This window comes from Cherax quadricarinatus, chromosome 79, assembly GCF_038502225.1.
Source record: "Cherax quadricarinatus isolate ZL_2023a chromosome 79, ASM3850222v1, whole genome shotgun sequence".
Classification (NCBI taxonomy): Eukaryota; Metazoa; Arthropoda; class Malacostraca; order Decapoda; family Parastacidae; genus Cherax; species Cherax quadricarinatus.
In genome coordinates, this window is record NC_091370.1 from 273,207 (window position 1) to 295,163 (window position 21,957).

Below are 21,957 nucleotides of genomic sequence, written 5' to 3' on the forward strand. Positions count from 1 at the left end.
TTGAAGTCGCCCAGTATTATTGTTTCGCAATTGCTTTCAACTCCGGACAAGACTCTGGAAAAGTCTTCTAAGAACTGTTCCTGGGTAGGAGGGCGGTAACTAGTTCCTACTAAGATGGGTTTGGTCTTGGGAAGCAGCACTTCAAACTATAGAATCTCCAGTTTATTGTTATTTAAATCAGGTCTTGGGTTGTAAGCTAAGTCATTTCTAATGTAGGCACATACTCCACCGCCCTTTCTGTTCCTATCTAAGCGTTTTATATTGTAACCTTCTATTTTGACCTCGTCGTCAGTCACCGTATCATCCAACCAAGATTCAGAGATGGTTATAACTGCCGCCCTAATTTTGTTAGCTAGAATCCTAATCTCTGCCAATTTAGGAAGAAGTGATCTTGCATTGACATGAATAAAGTGAAGGCCTGTTTTCATAAAACAATCATAATCATCAATATATGGCAATGGGTCATTTGTATTAAAATTAGGTAAATCAATGTCATCACTGCTAAAGGGTAACTGTGCCAAAGTGCATTTGTTACACACACAATGAATTCTGGCACCGTTGCTATAATTGTACATACATCCATCATGCACCCACCCCTTACACATTTTACATAAGGTGCCTTTTCTGTTTTTCATGCGTACTTTAGTACAGTGTATGCATCTGTTTGGTAGTGTTTGAGATAATAATGGCTGTATTGTCTCACATTGACCTATGTATGCATTACATATGGAGTTAAGGTTATCATCCCTAGCTACTAGACCGTCATTATTGCCGTCATTTATGTCTGTTTTGCCTCTGCACAATAGTTTGAGGTCCTGGATTAATTTGGATATCACCACTTAAGAGCACTACAATAAGAGCTGTGTGCCATTGTTTTTGTTTGGGTATGCGGTGTTGCCATACCTTGCGGCGATAGTGAGGTTTACTTTTCTGGTAGGATGGCAACTGTTGGGCTTTTACTGTCCAGGGCGCTGTTACTCCATTCACCTTTTCCAACCCCCTTGACTGATTTCTTTCTTCATGGAATTGAAGAAGAAATATAAATATAATTATGGCACCCTGTACCCCTCTAATGCCTGCCATTTTCACTCTTCGCTCTTTTACTCATATACAATAATATTTATTTCTCTTTTCCAGTCCCTAGTACACTTAGTATCTGCTTTAATTACACTGAATTACTAGTAAAATTTCCTCTTCAAAACCCTCTTCACTGCTCACTTTTCCCTTAACTTCACGAAACCCTTACAGTTAACCTCTTCACTGCTCACTTTTCCCTTAACTTCACAATACCCTTACATTTAACCCCTTATTCACCCTCCCCTACCCACCTCACTTCGCAGTCTGGCTTCACCAATTAACTTCTAACTCCTTTCCATTCTGGTAGACCAGAAAGGTTTAATCAATGGTTTTATCCTTCCAAATCCCCCTCAATTCCATTTATCGGGGGTTGTGTCGTGTTGTTGTCTCCTGACCTGTTTTCCTGACTCAGCCATTTTTAAAACACTGAGGGGAGTAACACCACCTGACTTTCCTTGAGTTTATAGATATATTTGGCTTTTTCTGCTATGATTCTCTCACTGTACACTGGTCAGCTGAATATAGGTCAGCTACTAAAACATTAACCTTGACTATTTACCTATTCACTTCTTTCCCACGACTGGCACTGAGGGATAACCGTCCTATACCTTGGAGTTTTGTACTGTTGATTAGACGATGTCTCCTGTGTTTCCCTCTCGTTAGCACTGGTACAGGTGATATGATGGTGGTACAGATATGATGCTACTGTCAACAGATGAACGTCAGTAAAGATGAGAATTTCACTTCGCTAGTTGTACGTCTGGCAGTAGCTGCTGTTTGAATGCCGGTCAGCCATGTTTAAAGGCTCAAATCTTTCCCTCGTTTGGCACTGACGAAAAAAGTCCTACAGACCTGGCATTTCCTTGGAGATTTAGTTGATCAGGATTTCTGCCATGTTGTCTTCCCGTTAAACACTGGTGCAGTTGATATGGAGGTCAGTTATTTCATTTAGTGGAAACGTCTTGTGTCTGGTTCACGTCTGGCAGCAGGTCTGGTACTTGAATGCCGGTCCCTCTTCTGTCATATTTAGTCCATTTCGTTGTCGTCACCGTCAGTTTTTATGTAACTATAGTTAACTTGCATGTTGTTGCAGCAGTACTTGCAAATTTGGCCATCACTGGAGTTCGGATAGGCCCAGGGGGCGGCAAGATATAGGAGCAGCCTTGTTGCTGCTTGCTGCGGCTGCAGCTGGCGGGGCCAGGAGCTAAGACTCGACCCCTGCAACCACAAATAGGTGAGTACAAATAGGTGAGTACACACACACACACCTACACACACACACCTACACACACACACACCTCACTCAAGGAGAAAGATCTTGGGGTGACCATAACACCGAGCACGTCTCCGGAGGCACACATCAACCAGATAACTGCTGCAGCATATGGGCGCCTGGCGAACCTGAGAATAGCGTACCGATACCTAAGTAAGGAATCGTTCAAGACACTTTACACTGTGTAAGTCAGGCCCATACTGGAGTATGCAGCACCAGTTTGGAACCCACACCTGGTAAAGCACGTCAGGAAATTAGAGAAAATACTAAGGTTTGCAACAAGGCTAGTTCCGGAGCTCAGGGGAATGTCCTACGAAGAAAGGTTGAGGGAAATCGGACTGACGACACTGGAGGACAGGAGGGTCAGGAGAGGCATGATAACAACATACAAAATACTGCGTGGAATAGACAAGGTGCACAGACAGGAAGTTCCAGAGAGGGGACACAGAAACAAGGGGTCACAATTGGAAGCTGAAGACTCAGACGAGTCGCAGGGATGTTAGGAAGTACTTCTTCAGTCACAGAGTCGTAAGAAGTGGAACAGCCTAGCAAGTGATGTAGTAGAGGCAGGAACCATACTTAGCTTTAAGAGGAGGTATGATAAAGCTCAGGAAGCAGAGAGAGAGAGAGAGAGAGAGAGAGAGAGAGAGAGAGAGAGAGAGAGAGAGAGAGAGAGAGAGAGAGAGAGAGAGAGAGAGAGAGGGGGGACCCAGTAGCGATCAGTGAATAGGCAGGGCCAGGAGCTGAATCTCGACTCCTGCAACCACAATTAGGCGAGTACCTACACACACACACACACACCTACACACACACACCTACACACACACACCTACACACACACACCTACACACACACACCTACACCTACACACACACCTACACCTACACACACACCTACACCTACACACACACACACACACACACACACACACACACACACACACACACACACACACAACCTACACACCTACACACACCTACACACACACACCTACACACACACACCTACACACACCTACACACACCTACACACACCTACACACACACCTACACACACACACCTACACACACACACCTACACACACACACCTACACACACACACCTACACACACACACCTACACACACACACCTACACACACACACCTACACACACACACCTACACACACACACCTACACACACACACCTACACACACACACCTACACACACACCTACACACACACACACCTACACACACACACACATACACACACACACACACACACCTACACACACCTACAAACTCATATACACACACCTACACACTCTCCTAAACACACACACACACACACACACACACACACACACACACACTACACACACACACACTACACACACACACTACACACACACACTACACACACACACTACACACACACACTACACACACAACTACACACCTACACACACACTCACACACACACACACACACACACACACACACACACACACACACACACACACCCCTACACACACCTGCACACGCATCTACACACACCTACACACTCCTACACACTCACCTGCACACGCATCTACACACACCTACACACTCGCCTACACACACGCACACCTACACACACGCACACCTACACACACGCACACCTACACACACGCACACCTACACACACGCACACCTACTCACACGCACACCTACACACACACACCTACACACACACACCTACACACACACACCTACACACACACACCTACACACACACACCTACACACACACACCTACACACACACCTACACACACACCTACACACACACACACCTACACACACACACACCTACACACACACACACCTACACACACACCTACACACACGCCTACACACACACATACACACCTACACCACACACTCGCCTACACCACACACTCGCCTACACACACTCGCCTACACCACACACTCGCCTACACCACACACTCGCCTACACACACTCGCCTACACCACACACTCGCCTATACCACACACTCGCCTACACCACACACTCGCCTACACCACACACTCACCTACACCACACACTCACCTACACCACACACTCACCTACACCACACACTCACCTACACCACACACTTACCTACACCACACACTCACACCACACACTTACCTACACCACACACTTACCTACACCACACACCTACCTACACCACACACCTACACCACACACTCACCTACACCACACACTCACCTACACTACACACTCACCTACACACACTCACCTACACTACACACTCACCTACACTACACACTCACCTACACACACTCACCTACACTACACACTCACCTACACTACACACTCACCTACATTACACACTCACCTACACCACACACCTACACCACTCGCCTACACCACACTCGCCTACACCACACACTCACCCAAACACACCCACACACACCTACACACCACCTACACACACACACCACCTACACACACACACCACCTACACACACCACCTACGCACATAACCTACACACACACACCTACACACACACACACACACACACACACACACACACACACACACACACACACACACCACCTACACACACACACACCACCTACACACACCACCTACACACACACCTACACACACGCACATAACCTACACACACACACACACACCTTCACACACACACCTACACACACACCACACACACACACACCTTCACACACACACCTACACACACACACACACACACACATACACACATACACACATACACACATACACACACACAGCCAAGATGATGGCTGTGGTACTGGAAAACGTGCATCAACATTTTAGGGAGATTACCAGGGAGAGAGAGGTGAGAGGATGAACCAGCAAGACTGGACCTCGTATTCACCTAGAGTAGCTCGGACATCGAGGACCTCACATATGAAAGGCCCCTCGGAGCTTGTGATCACATGGTTCTGAGCTTTGAATATATTAAAAGTAGAGAGAGTAACAGGAGCAGGATGGGAAAAGCCAAACTACAAAATGGGGGACTACACGGGCATTAGGAACGTCCAGCAAGAGGTTCAGTGGGAAAGAAAATTGACAGGAAAATCAGTAAACGAAATTGACTGCATGACACAATGCAAGCAGAGGTTTGTTCCCAAGGGCAGCGGAAATAATGGAAGACCAGAACAAGCCCTTGGTTAACCCGAAGTTGTAGGAAGGCAAGAACTAAGTGTGCTAGGGAATGGAAAAGTACAGAAGGCAAAGGACCTAGGAAAATAGAGATTAGTCGAAGAGCCAGAAACCAGTATGCACAGATAAGGAGGGAGGCCTAGCGGCAGTACGAAAACGACATAGCATCGAAAGTCGAGTCTGACCTGAAACTGCTGTATAGCCACATCAGGAGGCAGACAACAGTCAAGGACCAGGTAATCAGGTTGAGGAAAGAAGGTGGAGAGCTCACAAGAAACGACCAAGAAGTATGTGAGGAGCTCAATATGATATTTAAAGAATTATTTACAGTGGATACAGAAGACTCCAGAAAGTCAGAAAAGAGAGGTACACCAACAAGGGATATATCAACAAGTGCTGGACGAAATACGTACAACCGAGGAGGAGGTGAAGACGCTACTAAGTGACCTTAATACCTCAAAAGGGGTGGGACCTGACAACATCTCTCCGTGGGTCCTTAGAGGAAGGAAACGTACATAGTTTTAAGACAAGGGTTGATTAAGCTCATGGAGCAGGGAGAGAGAGAGGACCTAGTAGCGATCAGTGAAGAGGCGGGACCAAGAGCTATAAATCGACCCCTGCAACCACAAATAGGTGAGTACAGAGAGAGAGGGAGGGGGGGGGCTGGCGTGGGCACCGCCAACCATCATAACGTTACTAAAACGACAGAAGTCCCCCCTACACTGCTGCTTCAGTCTTCCCCTACACTGCTGCTTCAGTCCCCCCTACACTGCTGCTTCAGTCTCCCCTACACTGCTACTTCTGTCTCCCCGACACTGCTCCTTCAGTATCCCCGACATATACATCATTTAATTTTCTCAACATCTGTGACTCGTACCTTGGCTGGAGATCGTTCGGCTCACAACGGATAGAACCAGGGTTCAGCTCCAGGGCGAGACGAAATGCTAGGCACGTTTTCTCACCCTTTCAGTTCTTGTTCACCAACAGTAAATAACCTGAGGGCCAGAGAACGTTCCGAGACTAGAAGATGGAGGACTAAGCCTCCACAACTACCAGAACGATAAGAATGTTGATAAATGGTTCAGAGAATCGACATACATTGTATTCTTATCAATACTGATGGACTGATTATGTCGACTCCAGGATGAGGGACTGATTACTTCTAACTCATTCTGATCTTCAACCATTCTTTTCTGTGTTGGACCGAGGACTCCACTGTGTGGTGAAACGTTTCCACAATAACGGTACCTAAGTGTTGCTCATGTGTCTAATTTATCAAGAACGAGAAGAATTAGATTGTCAACTGTTGCGAGTTGCAGGCTGACGAGTCCACCTAGTGGAAATGGAAAGATCACATCATAAGTAAAAATTGATGGATTACCACAGCTTATAGCAAGCCGCGGCTCACCTGAGGGCAAGACAAGAGTGTTTAGATAAGACCCTTGTGGGGTGAGAGGGGAAATGATGACAGAAGAATAGATTGGTGATTGGTGAGAGGAAGGTTATGAGTGGTAGAGATAGTACCAGGAAGGTTGAGTGGTAGAGATAGTACCAGGAAGGTTGTGAGTGGTAGAGATAGTACCAGGAAGGTTGTGAGTGGTAGAGATAGTACCAGGAAGGTTGTGAGTGGTAGAGATAGTACCAGGGAGGTTGTGAGTGGTAGAGATAGTACCAGGAAGGTTATGAGTGGTAGAGATAGTACCAGGAAGGTTATGAATGGTAGAGATAGTACCAGGAAGGTTAGGAGTGGTAGAGATAGTACCAGAAAGGTTGAGTGGTAGAGATAGCACCAGGGCTTAACCCAGTAGCTAGCCCTGAGGACAGTGTGCTGAGACGCAGTTAAACATCGCAGGTGAGAGGGAACGCTTAATTTTGGTGGGACCTTGTTGGTCTACGACACTCCTCGGTCAAGCAGTGAGGCAGGTGAGTCACAGAATGTATATATATATAGTCACCAGCATTAAATGGCCGAGATTCCCCCCCCCCCCCCACACACGGACGTACAGAGACAGGATGTTCCAGAGATGAGACACGGGGGGCATTGACCCCCGAAACACCCTCCAGGTTAGACTCCAAGTTGGAAGATCATGAAGATACAGGAAAACGTGTTGACTCTTTCCTCATTACTTCTGCAAATATCCTGAGACCTGAATGTATCATGCTCGTGTATGAAGCTAAGCACAGATATACACAAATTATGTAGAAATTGATTACAGCTAAAAAATTATGGATTTCTTCTCACATAGACCTCCAGGAACATGACAAAGTTGATGAATTAACAAAACAAGTATTATATAAAGAGAATGTTGAATGTTGAGTTTGGTTTTTCAAACAGAAGTTTACGAAAGATTGTCAGAAAGGAACAAGCAAATGAGTTGAAGAAAGAACAGTACAGATAGGAACTATCAGATCCATTATGCATAATAATGAAATGTAAAGAATGTAACAAGGTTAGTAGATTGTAAGATATTACTGCTAGACTAAGGTCAGGCTGGAAGTATTTCTGGCAGTACTGTTTGTGTGAAGATGTCACTGACATCAAATATAAATTGTGTGGATAGTGTCATACACTGGTGTGTTAGCCATATATATATGTGCTGAATAGGTAAACTTGGTCAATTGGCAAGAACTCCTTTAAAATTAATTCCTTTCTAAAATCTTATTGTGTATGATTAAAGATATATTTCTTTCATTTATGTTAATGTAAAAATTTATAATTTTGTATCAAAAGAACTTGCCTAATCTTATTATAACAAGCGCAATTTAATTTAGTCTAATCAAACTAAATAATTTTTTAGATATGTTTGCAATAATTTAATAAACAAACACAATGAAATATATTTTTTTCGTTACTTTCAGAATGATTTTTGCGAAATTATTCCATAAACAAATTTTCGCTTGCCTTATTCGGCCAGAAGAGCGTTGCTATTTAAGCCAAAATAGCAAGTTTTTACCTATTAGGCAATACCTATATATATTAGTGTGGGTGCAGATTACAAATACTTGCTTGTTAAGATGGTAGACAGCATCAGTGAGGGCACAGATGCAGCATAATGCGATCCTTTATTGACAACGTTTTGCCCCCACAATAGACTTTATTGTGACCTGATGAAGCCCACACCGTGCGCATTATCAAGTCACAAACAGATCTACCTGTAGATCTGTGACCTGCACTCAACAGGTAGATGTGTTTGTGACTTGATAAAGTTCACTGTGTGGGAGAAACGTCAGTTGTCCTGCCTTTGTCTTTATCCATTGTGTGGATATTTCATACAGTTTATCATTATGGTAAACAGTGATAAATAACTTAAGTCAGTTACATACTCAGTGTCTTCCTTTCTTCGTCTCTGTTCTCCTGTCTAGTTCTCCGTGCTCTCTCCCACTCCTCTCTGGCTCCCTATACTTTCATCGTTCTCTCTTCCTGTCACCTTGTACTGTAACCGAGGATAATCTTTGTGATGGTAGATGGGGACCAGGTACCTGGCTCTGGTGATGATAGTGATGGTAGATGGGGACCCAGTACCTGGCTCTGGTGATGATAGTGATGGTAGATGGGGACCCAGTACCTGGCTCTGGTGATGATAGTGATGGTAGATGGGGACCCAGTACCTGGCTCTGGTGATGATAGTGATGGTAGATGGGGACCACGTACCTGGCTCTGGTGATGATAGTGATGGTAGATGGGGACCACGTACCTGGCTCTGGTGATGGTAGATGGGTACCCAGTACCTGGCTCTGGTGATGGTAAATGGGGACCCAGTACCTGGCTCTGGTGATGATAGTGATGGTAGATGGGGACCACGTACCTGGCTCTGGTGATGGTAGATGGGGACCCAGTACCTGGCTCTGGTGATGGTAAATGGGGACCCAGTACCTGGCTCTGGTGATGATAGATGGGGACCCAGTACCTGGCTCTGGTGATGGTAGATGGGGACCCAGTACCTGGCTCTGGTGATGGTAGATGGGGACCCAGTACCTGGCTCTGGTGATGATAGTGATGGTAGATAGGGACCAGGTACCTGGCTCTGGTGGTGATAGTGATGGTAGATGGGGACCAGGTACCTGGCTCTGGTGATGATAGTGATGGTAGATGGGGACCAGGTACCTGGCTCTGGTGATGATAGTGATGGTAGATGGGGACCAGGTACCTGGCTCTGGTGGTGATAGTGATGGTAGATGGGGACCAGGTACCTGGCTCTTGTGATAGTGATGGTAGATGGGGACCAGGTACCTGGCTCTTGTGATGATAGTGATGGTAGATGGGGACCAGGTACCTGGCTCTGGTGGTGATAGTGATGGTAGATAGGGACCACGTACCTGGCTCTGGTGATGATAGTGATGGTAGATGGGGACCAGGTACCTGGCTCTGGTGATAGTGATGGTAGATGGGGACCAGGTACCTGGCTCTTGTGATGATAGTGATGGTAGATGGGGACCAGGTACCTGGCTCTGGTGGTGATAGTGATGGTAGATGGGGACCAGGTACCTGGCTCTGGTGGTGATAGTGATGGTAGATAGGGACCACGTACCTCGCTCTGGTGATGATAGTGATGGTAGATGGGGACCAGGTACCTGGCTCTTGTGATGATAGTGATGGTAGATGGGGACCAGGTACCTGGCTCTGGTGGTGATAGTAATGGTAGATGGGGACCAGGTACCCGGCTCTTGTGATGATAGTGATGGTAGATGGGGACCAGGTACCTGGCTCTGGTGATGGTAGATGGGGACCAGGTACCTGGCTCTGGTGATGGTAGATGGGGACCAGGTACCTGGCTCTGGTGGTGATAATGATGGTAGATGGGGACCAGGTACCTGGCTCTTGTGATGATAGTGATGGTAGATGGGGACCAGGTACCTGGCTCTGGCGATGATAGTGATGGTAGATGAGGACCAGGTACCTGGCTCTGGTGATAGTGATGGTAGATAGGAACCAGGTACCTGGCTCTGGTGGTGATAGTGATGGTAGATGGGGACCAGGTAACTGGCTCTGGTGATAGTGATGGTAGATGGGGACCAGGTACCTGGCTCTGGTGATAGTGATGGTAGATGGGGACCAGGTACCTGGCTCTGGTGATGATAGTGATGGTAGATGGGGACCAGGTAACTGGCTCTGGTGATGATAGTGATGGTAGATGGGGACCAGGTACCTGGCTCTGGTGGTGATAGTGATGGTAGATGGGGACCAGGTACCTGGCTCTGGTGATGGTAGATGGGGACCAGGTACCTGGCTCTGGTGATGATAGTGATGGTAGATGGGGACCAGGTACCTGGCTCTGGTGATGATAGTGATGGTAGATGGGGACCAGGTACCTGGCTCTGGTGGTGATAGTGATGGTAGATGGGGACCAGGTACCTGGCTCTGGTGATGACCTTGATTAACGTTTTAAAACTTAATTATTTTGGTTTGAGTATGAGTCACTTGGACGTATGATTCGTGTTGGATTCGTCTGTAAAAAAAATTTATTTGTAGTCACAGGGGTGGCTCATGCTAACCTCCCTATGGTGTATAGAAATGTACCTTGTTGGGTGAATCTTATTAGAGCTAGCTGGCCCAGTGTTCAACACAGTGGCCTTTTGAGTTTTAGGACTCGCCATGGTTTCAAATCCCACCCGTACCCTGGTTAGTTACTTTATCACTGGACTGATGGGTGTTGGAGTGAATGTTGATTTGACTGTAGCAGACGACTCGCAGTGTACTAAATTACCATTCAAATGCTCTGTGTTTACTGTGGAGATTCACATAACTCGCTCCACTAGTATTAATTGTCGTGTATAGTGGACTTCCAGAGAACCTTATGGGTCCTGTTTTAACATACAGCTGTGTACTCAGTGGTTCAGTACAAACAAAAGTAGTTAACCGTTCATCACCCCCAGCACCAAGATGTGTTGTTCTGTGGGTCTTGGAGGTATGTTTGGGTGTCGAGATATGAGTGACTACTTCCTGAGACATAGGCTGTTGTATCAGATGTTCTCTTTAGTTGACTTTAGCCTCAATGAATTATGTCATACTCATCTTCTTATCCTAGAAAAGCAGCTTTGTGGGCCTTCTAGATGATCAATAAATCTGACGCTGTCTGGGTATTTGATCCCCCCTCCTCCACAACAGTTGTTCCAGTGAATCACTTCTTTGTTGACTGATGATTGGACATACCTCACCCACTCTTACTGCTTGCCATGGATACTGCCCATCTCTGTATCCAAGATTGTCCTGCTTGCCAGGGATACTACCCATCTCTGTATCCAAGATTGACTTGCTTGCCAGGAATACTGCCCATCTCTGTATCCAAGATTGACCTGCTTGCCAGGGATACTACCCATCTCTGTATCCAAGATTGTCCTGCTTGCCAGGGATACTACCCATCTCTGTATCCAAGATTGTCCTGCTTGCCAGGAATACTGCCCATCTCTGTATACAAGATTGACCTGCTTGCCAGGGATACTACCCATCTCTGTATCCAAGATTGTCCTGCTTGCCAGGAATACTGCCCATCTCTGTATCCAAGATTGACCTGCTTGCCAGGGATACTACCCATCTCTGTATCTAAGATTGTCCTGCTTGCCAGGGATACTACCCATCTCTGTATCTAAGATTGTCCTGCTTGCCAGGAATACTACTCATCTCTATACCCAAGATGACCTCCAACTAGAGCAAGAATTTTGGGTCAACTGTCTTCGTTCACTTCTGCACGTTCTAACGTTTAAAGATATTTAATTTTTGTTGTCGATTAGGTTAGGTTATATACATTAACCCATATAGGAAAAAAATACCACAGTGAAAATAAGAAATAAAACCTCACTGGTTATATTTCCTCTTTTCACTGTGGTATTTTTACACATCATCAATTATGTGTTTTATTGCGATTTCTTCCATAACCCTTATATACGTGTAATTAAACGACTGACCTACAGTAGCGCATCTTAATGCTTTAAAACGTTCATTTCCTCGTGAACGATCAAGCAACGTTGTAGCCCAAGTGGCAAACTGCCTACTGTAGTCTACACTGCACGCTTTATGCCCTCGGAGCATACTAAACTAAACAAGGTTTTGTAATTATTGGGTTACCTGCAGGGAACTCGGTGACATTTTAAGTGACTTTTTTAAGGGGGTGAGTTAATATTTTATTTTAATGAATACAGGGCTTTATAACTTTCTTTTATTATACTAAATGTTTCTGCTATTGATTTTAAAAACCATATATACTTTGTGAATGATTTAAAACTCGTACATACTGTGTGTGTGCTTGTGTATGAATTTTTATTTATTGTTCCAAGTGCTGAAGGAAAACTCAGTATTCTTTATACTATTTTCTTCCTTTTTCTGTTTCATTATTCTTCCTCTTATTTATCTGTTAAGATTAACGAATATTGTATTAAAGACGACGAGATATACAGTTTGGATCTGTCATCCTTAGTGATTGACAAGAAGAAATTATCTCGCCTCTGCCTGTCTCGTCTTGCTCTCGCTTCCTGCCCACGTTAGTGTAGGGTTGTGGGCGGTGGTCGGAACCTGGTTTTCATTCAGCAAGATTGTGTACATCACCAGTGTGCTGCTGCCGTGTTCTCTCACTTTTGTTTACTGGGAACAAACGCTGGCTGCGTTTACCTGTGATACTTCTCTACCAGAGATGAGTTTTGTTCATCAGGGATGAAGTGTGTCAGCTTGAGCTGGAGAACTTTAGTAGAGCGATGTGGACACTGTCAAGCATTCCAGTATGGGTTCGGCAACTAGAACACCTTGAACAGTTTCGTTCTAGCAGAGCTGGAGTTACTATTACTTGGGAATCACAAATCTCTCAGGATGTCCTCTACCGCACATAGAGGGAAATATAATTTAGGAAGTCATGGACCGTCCGAGGGGGCGTTGACCCCCGAAACATCCTCCTGGTATGGCTAATTGAGAGATTTAAATAAATCTTGAGGAGAGTTTATGTCTGGGGAGGCTGGTGTAAGTGCCTGGTAGGGCACCTTGGGTGACACAAGTGTCCCACGCACTGTCGTGCTATATTGTATCGAGCACACATTTAGTAAGTAGATAGATACCAGTGAAGCCACCTAGCGTAGCTGTATATATATTTAAGGTTGCGGGTAGGTGAGTTAGCCACGCCCAGCTACCATTCTCGGGGAAAGACAGAAGTGAACAAATGTGGCAAACTGATGCTGCTGTCTTTCCACAAAAACATTCCATGGGGAAAAATAAAATTTAGGAAGTTATGGAGCGGGGTGAGGGGGCGTTGACCCCCGAAACACCCTCCTGGTATGGCTGATTGAGAGATTTAAATAAATCTTGGAGGACCGAAACGTTTTCTAACATGTAGTGTTTGCCCTCGTGTCTCTCAAGGTGACCAAACATGCCAGCAAGTGCCGACATATTTGACCCTAGTGTGACCCCTGGCACTGACAGAGGGTGGAGGTTGGGATGATTGTTAAAAACACCTGTCTCCCACACCCACCTGACTCCCCCCCCCACACACCTGCCCATCCCACATGCACCTACATCTATCCCACTACATTACCACATACTTCTCTCTCACTTGCACCATCCTCTCCATCCACACTCACGTTCTTCACACCGCACCATCATGTTTAAGCCTTTAGTCTCTTGAATTCTGGTGAAATGTCGGAAAGGGTGTGTGAGAGGTGTTAAAAAGAGCGTAACATGTCATGCCACGCTCCGTCACACCCTGTTACCCCTGTTACGAGGCCCATCACACTCCCAGCCACACACCACACTCCGTCACACCCCGTTAAGATGTCCGCCACACCCCCACCACGCTCCGTCACACAGTTACGATGCCCATCACACCCCCACCACACCCCACGCTCCGTCACACAGTTAGGAAGTCAGTCATGTCCCACCAGCCACCTCACCCAGGCATCTGTCAAAGAACTGTCAGCAGTCTGTCAGTGATCTCTCCAAGGGCTGTCAGTAATATGTCAAGAAGTTGTCAGAGAGGTTGTCATTGACCTGTTAAGAATTGCTGCCGCCTTAAACTTGTTGAATACATATATTGATAAGATGATGATAACGAGGAAGGGGAGGAGGTGGAGAACAGGAGGATGTGGAGAACAGGAGGAGGTGGAGAACAGGAGGAGGTGGAGAACAGGAGGAGGTGGAGAACAGGAGGAGGTGGAGAACAGGAGGAGGTGGAGAACAGGAGGAGGTGGAGAACAGGAGGAGGTGGAGAACAGGAGATGGTGGAGAACAGGAGGAGGTGGAGAACAGGAGGAGGAGAAGGAGAAGGTTACAAATAAAAAGAGCCATAGTTATATGAACAGGAAGCCTAGACCCAGTGAGTCGAGGGTCCTAGAGTGAAATGGAACGACATTAACCTGGAAAGAGACAGGAAGTGTGAAAGAGATTGAGTCACTTTGAGTCACGAAGTGTTAATGGAGGGGGAGAAAGTGTAAAAGGAATTAAGTTGTAAATCTGTGGAATAAACCAAACATAAACATTAACTCAATATGAAAGTTCCAAATATAAAACACATAACCCGCCGACTGGTGGACTTGAACCATTTACAAAGAGACGCTAACAGAAAAGAGTGAGGAAGCCAGTTCCCTGGCTTCTCTCTCTTGTTTGAGGGGAGGAAGTCAGTACACTGGCTTCTCTTTTCCTGTGTGAGGTGAGGAAGTCAGTACACTGGCTTCTGTCTCCTGTGTGAGGTGAGGAAGTCAGTACACTGGCTTCTGTCTCCTGTGTGAGGTGAGGAAGTCAGTACACTGGCTTCTGTCTCCTGTGTGAGGTGAGGAAGTCAGTACACTGGCTTCTGTCTCCTGTGTGAGGTGAGGAAGTCAGTACACTGGCTTCTGTCTCCTGTGTGCGGGTTATTTGTGTATTGTTCCAGTCACGGTATTGTCTTTTTGTTCTCTAAATATAAATGACTGAACAAATTTTTGTCAGTTAAGTGCAAAAGAAAACTAATGGCCCGAGAGATGAGCTTAACTTCGACAAACTCAGCCGGCCGGCAGAGTGGACGTTGCTCACTACCAGATTATATCACCAGAGTGACGGCGTAGGATTCGCAGCAGTGTTTCCGGACAGCGTCGTACGAGGGCATTTACTATCTTCGGCTAATATTTTTACTGCTGAATTGTATGCCATTCTTGCAGCACTTATCCGTATTGCATCTATGCCTGTGTCATCATTTGTGGTTGTCTCAGACTCCCTTAGTGCTTTACAGGCTGTACAGAAATTTGATACACCTCACCCCTTAGTCCTCCGTATCCAACTTTGGCTACGCCGCATCTTTACCAAGCATAAAGATATTGTTTTTTGTTGGGTCCCTGGTCATGTTGACGTACAGGGCAATGAACAGGCAGACACTGCTGCGCGGTCAGCAGTACATGACCTACCAGTTTCATATAGAGGGGTTGCATTTACGGACAATTTTGCTGCAATAGCTACCCACCTAAACACCCGTTGGCAACAACGTTGGTCTACTCTGCTCAGTAACAAACTTCAATCTATTAAACCGAGTATTGGTTACTGGCCGTCTTCTTGTCACCAGTGTCGAGGTTGGGAGGCTACTCTCTCCCGTCTTCGCATTGGCCATACTCGTCTTGCTCATGGATATCTCACGGAGAGGCGCCCTGCTCCTCTCTGAGAATTGTCAGGTTCCATTATCGGTCAGCCACATTCTGTTAGACTGCCCACTTTATCAACGAGCACGCAGAATATACCTCCAACGTCGTCTTCGCTCCGCTGCTCTCTCTTTACCTTCCCTTCTCGCTGATGGACCCACCTTTCATCCGGACTCTCTCATTGACTTTTTGACAACAACTGACTTACTTCACAAACTCTGATACCTTCAGCCCTTTCTACCTCAATCTCTTGCTACCCACTACCCCCGCACTATCCCCTGCCCCGCTGTTTTCTGTAACCTTCTGATCATCCCTCCCCCCTTCTGCCGCCCAATACCCTCGCTTCCTTCCCTACCCTGCAGCGCTGTATAGCCCTTGTGGCTTAGCGCTTCATTTTTATTATAATAATAATATATCACCAGAGGAAAAGATGGGCCAGAAATTAATTTCTGGAAGCAGCCAGGAAGCATTGGAGGTGAAGCTGGTTCAAGATGAGGTATTAACAGAGTTTTTCTCTGTGTCTATCTGTATCTGTCACAGGTGACATTGTGAGAACAGGCACCTCAGTACCTGTGCCAGGTCTCACTAATATATCAGTACTAGTCTCGTTCACCACTACTCGTGTCTTCGTGGAAGTGGAATTTGTAGTGAGCAAGATTTGCTCTTATTTTTTTTTTGTTGATCTTGGTGCAGTTGATGGTTTGTTTATACTGCAGTGGAAGTTGAGGGGAGGTGGGTGTGTGTACCAGCTGGCACTGATAGCGTCACCACTGTTGCTGTCACCACCACTACCACTGCTACTGTCACCACCACTACCACTGCTACTGTTGCTGTCACCACCACTGCTACTGCTGCTGTCACCACCACTGTTACGGTTGCTGCCACCGCCACTGCTGCTTTTGCTGACACTGCTGTTGCTGTCACCACCATTGCTGTCACTACCACCACCACCACTAACATTGCTGCTGTCACTACTAGTACCACTTCAGCCACTACTATTACTTCTATCATGACTACCACCACTTCCCCACTGCCATTTCTACTACCATTACTATCACTTTCACTGTTGTACCAGAAATGTGGAAGATAGCTAATGTAGTTCCTATATTTAAATAAGGGGATAAGTCCATTCCATCAAATTACCGTCCAATAAGCCTGAAGTCTATAGTAGGCAAATTATTAGAATCAATTATAGCTGATATTATTTGAAGTCGCATTGAGGAGTATAATTTGATTAATGAATCTCAGCATGGGTTCACGAGAGGTCGTTCCTGCCTGACAAATTTACTGACGCTCTTCAGTGAAACATTCGAGGCAGCAGACAGTCATAAAGAATATGATACTGTTTATTTATTTGGATTTCAGTGAAGCCTTAGGTGATAGAATACTTCAGAAGAGACTTTAGAAAAGTGGCAGCTCATGGTATAAGAGGATAGAGGCATGAGATTCGCTCTGTAGACTTTGTCCTGAACGATCACAGACGCTCCTGCTCTTGCTAAACAGTCTCCCTACGATCCCCGTTGGGGAGGGGAACCTATACTATCTCCACGATGTCTCATCGTGTGAGGATTAAACCCAAGATTGCTGCCATAAACGACGCCACGAAGCTTGAACTTGCGTTTTCTCTCAACACCTGTCTGCGAGTCAAGTTCTCGAAAATTACTTCTCTGAAAGAAGCTTTCATCGTCACCTTTCTTGATGACGCTGACAAGGAAGGTACTCACACTTCCTGAAATAAAGATCTTAGACGTCCGTGGCTTTACCATCTCCACCTCACCTTACATGATGGCTAAACGGTTTGTGTTCATGAAACACCTTGATAGGCTCATCATAAACATGTCTACTGAGGACATTAAGGTATCACTTGAAGACCTAAATACCTGGGCCAAGATCGACTCTATTGTTAAGATCCCCAACGCTTCCTCGATGCTCAGGATCGTTTCTTGACGTCAACTTGGCAGCCAGAGCACTGTCTGATGGCCTGGCCATCTCCTACTACTTCATCAACCCTCGACAAATTGAGCCAGAACGCTTCAGCCATATAACACCTTGTTGGACGTGCTACTCCTACAATCATTCAACTACCGACTGTCATGTGAAGAACAAGATCTGTTCCACCTGTGGGTCTGAAGGTCACGACTTTCATTCCTGCACCTCTACTCCTGTTCCCACCTGTATTAACTGTAAGAGTGAAAACCATACTCTGGCAGCTAAATGTCCTGTTCGTAAGGAGATCTTTTCAAAGAAGCTAAAGGAAGACCTTAAGAAGACAACAGGAAAATCTCCTACTTATGCTGCAATAGCCAAGCTTCAGTCTACGACCAAGATTCTACAAGCTACTCAGCAGCCTCCACCAATCACCGCCTCTCCTCTTCCAGACGATATCTCCACGAAAATTTATTACTGCATGATGTATGCACATATGCAAAATGTGGCAAACCCGGGTTCTTTCATCACATCTATAAATGAACTTCTTGCCCTCAACAATATACCATCATTCAGCTTCCCAGCTAGTCCTCCTTCAGCTAATATTTTGAAAATAATTCCGAAAATCGTCAGCTTGGAGGCACCAGATGACTTGCAAGATAAGTTATCTGAAGACGCCACTTGCTCTACTTTGGAATCCACCAATGAGAGACCACCTCCGCCTCAAGCCACCACCACTACAACGGACCAATCAGAGGCCTCGCTGCCCGTCGAGCTTCCACCAGCTCCCACCAATGAGAGACCACCTCCACCTTCCATCACCAACCAATCACCGACCTCGCCTGCCTCTGCGACCAAGCCAACCTTCCTCAACACGCCTGGTGTCTCGTTCTACACCACGAAACCACACAATAACGCAATGCTTGTCCAAGAACTCCTTCACCGGCTCCAGGAAGGGACTGTCAAGTTCACCTGTGACGAAGAATCGCCTGTTGAAAAAAAAAATCAGGAATCACCTGTTGAGCTAGATGAAATACTCTACAGCCTCCACAATCCGGGACCAAATCCAAAAATCCCATTCAAAGTGCGCCATCTCACAAGAACGAAGTTCAACAATCTCTCCAATGGCTCAGTTGTATAACTAGCTTGCAACTATTCATTGCCTAGCTGAAGATCCAATCGGCCCTACTACAGCTGCTTTCTCTGCCCTTCCTGCCGTCTCCTGCCTGCCTCCTGATGTATGACCTCACCTCCTCAGATGCTTACAGCTGATTTCGGCCTCCCTCTTACATCGCCATCGACACGTGTAGTACTTCGGTACCACTTGCACCAAAGTGGTTGGGCCACTTACCTTTATTACCCTCATCTCCTCCACCCTCCCATCCATTTCCAGTATTTCCATCCTTCCTCATCCTCCTTCCTCCCCATCTTACCGCAGCTCTGGTCATATTTGATTGAGAGGCATGGCTTACCAATAGAAAGCAGAGTTTCCATTAATGGGGACTGGTCACTAGTGGAGTTCCACAAGAATCAGTTTTAGGCCCATTGTTGTTCGTAATTTACATTAAGGACCTTGATGAAATTACAAGTGACATTAGTAAATTTGCTGATGATACAAAATTAAGCCGTTTGATTCATTCTGAGGAGGATACCAGTAAACTGCAGGAGGATTTGGACAAATTAATATCTTGGTCTGAGAAATGGCAGATGAAGTTCAATGTGGACAAGTATAAAGTACTTGTCCTTTTGTACCTGTATGTTAGTAGATTGGTGTGGGTCGCACCCTGGGGACAAAATTAACCTAATTTACCCGAAATAGTCTGCATAACCAGGGGCTTTCTATATACTATGTCATAGATGTCAGCTATGATGTCTATACGTTATATCACGTACTTGTAGAAATAAAGATTACATGTGTAATTCTTCATGTGGGTATTAATAATATATTTATTTACTACAAGTACATGTACAAGGTATACAGACCATAGCTGACATCAATGACATACTACTATGTAGAAAGTCCCTTGTTATGCTGAGCATTTCGGGCAAATTATGTCCTTGTACCATTATGCGACCCACACCAGTCGGCTAACACCCAGGTACCCATTTTACTGATGGGTGAACATAGACAACCGGTGTAAAGAAACACGCCCAATGTTTCTACCCGCGCTAGGAATCTAACGTAGACCGTCGCCATGTGAAGGAAGAGCCTTAGCGATCAAGCCACGGGGCCTGATCGGTGAAAGATTAGAATGATTACATCATTCTCTTCATCTTCTCTGTTTTGGACTGAGGAAGCCATTGGCTGACGACACTTTTCCTCAGTAAAGATTTCGAAATGTTGCAAAATTCTCTTTCTTGAACTGCTAAGTAAAGGATACAGGTGCAACTAATGTGACATTTTATTGTGGCCTACTTACCACATTGTCGGTATTTCTACCAACGTTAATACATTCTTCGACTGCTGAGGGTACCTTCATCATTTTTCAGTTTGACTGTCTTAACACCGATTAAGAGGATGGGCTGAACACGCATCATGGAGAGTAATTTGTTCCAGTTATTGACATTGACAGGTATGCGAGACAAACATGTATGTGGTAACTAAAATATTTAAGATGTGTCGCCATTCAATGGTTGGCTACGCATCTTAAATGTACTAACTAGTTAATGCAACCCTAGTGTCCGTAAAGCTTTTTACACAAGCTTTAAACCCAAGTGCAGTCACCGGGAAGAGTCAGTCAGGACACTTGTGTACGTTAGATGTTGTGGCCAAGTTGTTTCAAGACTTAGACTCCCTTCACACCCGCCAGGAAAAAATATACGAAAAACACTCAGAGCAGATTAAGACAACATTTCTCCCTAGGAGAGCGTTATCAAGTTAAAATTAATATAAATGTAATGTTTCGAAACATTATGATAATCTTACGATGTTTTGTACGTTTAAACCTTCCTGTTGTCGGCTCATCTCTTTCCACAGAGGGGAAAATAATAACAGGTTAGGTAAGGTTTGTTAGGAAACAGGACAAGTGTTTCTTGAACAGGACCAAAAGCCGGCTAAGAGAGGGTATGAAAAAACTACAGATGTGAATTAAGACATATTTGCAGCGTTAAAACATTTTACTAATTAAAGAAGTCATTACCTAAAACTTTGTGTAGTTTTAAAAATCGGTTAGATAAATACATGAATGGGTGTGGGTGGGTGTGCGCTGGACCTGATTACCTTGTGCTACTAGGTCAGTTGCCGTGTTCCTTCCTTAAGTGAATGTGACCTGGCCTGACTAGGTTGGGGCATTGGCTTAAGCCGGTAGGAGACTTGGACCTTTAAGGGTGATGGACTGATTACATCGTCTTCAAGTATCTTCTGCTTCTATCAACTTTTCTGTACTCGACTGAAGAAGCCTACTGTGTAGGCGAAACGTTTCATAATAAAGATACCTAACTGTTGCATATGTGTCTTACCTAACAGACTTGGACCTGCCTCGCATGGGCCAGTAGGCCTGCTGCAGTGTTCTTTATGTTCTTACTGGCTGAACGGTTCCTGAATGAAATATCTGACTTCGCAAGCACCTCCTAACGTCGTGTGTCATGCCAGTATTGTCCTGTGAAATATTCACTAGTTGTGGATGATGATCCACTTGCACTGCCTGGGACTACTAGTTGTGGATGATGATGATCCACTAGCACTGCCTGGGACTACTAGTTGTGGATGATGATCCACTAGCACTGCCTGGGACTACTAGTTGTGGATGATGATGATCCACTAGCACTGCCTGGGACTACTAGTTGTGGATGATGATGATCCACTTGCACTGCCTGGGACTACTAGTTGTGGATGATGATCCACTTGCACTGCCTGGGACTACTAGTTGTGGATGATGATGATCCACTTGCACTGCCTGGGACTACTAGTTGTGGATGATG

The 21,957-nt window shown here is 45.5% G+C and overlaps 2 protein-coding genes across 2 annotated transcripts in view; one reads left to right on the forward strand and one right to left on the reverse strand.

The window, feature by feature from the left end:
* LOC128702598 (organic solute transporter subunit alpha) overlaps positions 1 to 21,957 on the forward strand; it is a 349,376-nt gene that overhangs the window by 212,174 nt on the left and 115,245 nt on the right. The window lies entirely within an intron of this gene.
* LOC128702604 (uncharacterized) overlaps positions 1 to 21,957 on the reverse strand; it is a 132,207-nt gene that overhangs the window by 109,377 nt on the left and 873 nt on the right. The gene's annotated exons all lie outside the window — the stretch shown is intronic.